Source organism: Caretta caretta, chromosome 3, assembly GCF_965140235.1.
Source record: "Caretta caretta isolate rCarCar2 chromosome 3, rCarCar1.hap1, whole genome shotgun sequence".
NCBI classification, from domain to species: Eukaryota; Metazoa; Chordata; order Testudines; family Cheloniidae; genus Caretta; species Caretta caretta.
The window spans coordinates 70,820,184-70,822,628 of record NC_134208.1 but is presented as its reverse complement, the minus strand read 5'-3'; positions in this window follow the sequence as shown (position 1 = coordinate 70,822,628).

The window sequence follows — 2,445 nt, the reverse complement described above, 5'->3', positions numbered from 1 at the left end:
TTGACACAGTGCTCCAGCTGAGGCCTCAGCAGTGCCAAGTAGAGTGGGACAGTTACCCCTCATGTCTTACATATGACACCCAAGAATTATATTAGCCTCTTTCGCATCTGCATCATGTTGTTGACTCATATTCAATTTGGGATCCAATATAACCATGATTTTTCCTTCCAAAGTTTGATACTTTGCACTTTACTGAATTCTTGATTTCAGAAAAATGCTGTAATTGATCAGCTCATTTTAAATTATAATTGTGTCCTCCAAAGTTCCTGCAACCCCTCCCAGTTTGATGTCATCCACAAATTTTATAAGCATACTCTCCACTCTATTATCCAAGTCCTTAATGAACATGTTGAATAGTATTGGATCCAGGACAGATCTTTGCAGGACCCCACTAGATATATTCTCCCAATCTGACACTGAACCACTGATAACTTCTCTTTGAGTAGTCTTTCAACCAGTTCTTCACCTACCTTATAGTAATTTCATCTATACCAATTTGCTTATGAGTAAGGATATGATATGAGTAAGGATATTGCTTATGAGTAAGGATATGATTTAGTCACGGAGGTCATGAAAGTCATGGATTCCATGACTTTACCAGACCTCCATGACTTCTTTGGCTTCAGCTGTCAGCAGGCTGGAGCCAGGGCTGTCCACCCCATCCCCCATGGCTGCTGCCGGAGCTGGGCTTTGCACCCATGGCTGCTGCTGGGGCTGGAGCTAGGGCTGTGCTCCCCCACCCATGATGGTAGGGCTTGGTCTGTCAGCCCCCCACCCATAGGGCTCCAGCTATCATTCCTCTTCACACCTCTCCCGCCCCCGCCCAGCCCTCTCTCCAGTTATTTTTAGTAAACATTTTAACTTGTATTTTTAGTTATTTTAGACAAACAGGTCACAGGCTCCTGTGAATTTTTGTTTATTGCCTGAGGCCTATGTCTTACTAAAAACAACTGTGATTAAAATCTTAACCTTACTTATGAGAATGTCATGTGGGACTGTGTCAAAGGCCTCACTAAAGTCAAGCTATATCACATTTACTGCTTCCCACATCCGCTAGGCCAGTAAGCCTGTCAAAGAAGGAAATAGGTTGGTTTGGCACGATGTGTTTTTGACAAATCCATGCTGGCTATTCCTTATAATCCTATTGTCCTGTAGGTGCTTAAAAACTGATTGTTAATAATTTGTTCCAGTATATTTCCAGTTAGCAAAGTTAGGCTGACTGGTCTGTATTTCCCTTGGTCCTCTTTGTTACCTCTTTTAAATATAGGTGCTATGTTTACCTTCTAGCTCTCTGGGATCTCACCTATCTTTCATGAGTTCTTGAAGATAATTGCTAACAGTTCCAAGATTCCTTCAGCTAGTTCTTTAAGTACCCTGGAATGAATTTCATCAGGCCCTGCCAACTTAAATAAATCAAATATATCTAAATATTTTTAACCTGTTCTTGCTTTTGTCCTTTCCCTCTTGTTAATATTAATTGTGTTGAGTATCTGGTCACCATTATCCTTTTTAATGAAGACTAAAATAAAACAGGCACTAAACTTCTCACCCTTTTTGATGTCATCAGTTATTAGCTCTCCTTCCCTGCTAAGTAGAGGACCAATACTTTCTTTCATCTTTCTCTTTCACCTAATGCATTTAAAGAGTCTCTTCTTATTGCCTTTTATGTCCACTTCTAGATGTCACTCATTTTGTGCCTTAGCCTTTTTGATTTTGTCCCTGCGTGCTTGTGCTTTTCTTTGTACTCCTCCTTAGCAATTCATCCATGTTTTGGTATCTATGAAAAAGGTAACTGTCCAGTTAATGCAATACAAAAACTAAGGTAATATATAACGTTGCTAGGCATTTATGGATAGTTATTTATTCTGGTCCAGTCAAGTCATTATTAAAACCACAGTTCTCTCATAAATTTGAAGAAAAAAAAAACCTAACCCAGTGATTGTAATTATGGTTACCTTTAAATAATATATATTACAATGTGTTGCCCTTCCACAAAGTGACAAGTTTGCCTGGCCCCTACATTTGACAAAAGACATGATAGGCATTGAAAAGGTTACTGATGCAAACTCCCTACCTGCCCCCAGCTTTACATTATTATTAGGATTACCAGATTTATTTGTTCAGATTGGACAATTGGCTTGCTGCTGTGCTCGGTAAACAGCTTCTGACAACAAACAAGGATTTAAATAATCATTGTGTAATCAGCAGACACCAACGCATCCTTATCTTATCCCCTCAATTCCAGGTAGCTGTCTGTGGGAACATTATATTTAGAAGCCTAAATGGTCGACATTTCAACCGCATCAGAAACATTCCATCCTTTTTGTCAGAAACCTGGTGAAGAGCTCATTAAATGAAATCCATTCTTACTTTAGCACACATGAAAATGTATCTATTCTATGGGAGGCCCTTGCATTAAATTCTGATCTGGGTGACATCAGTGTA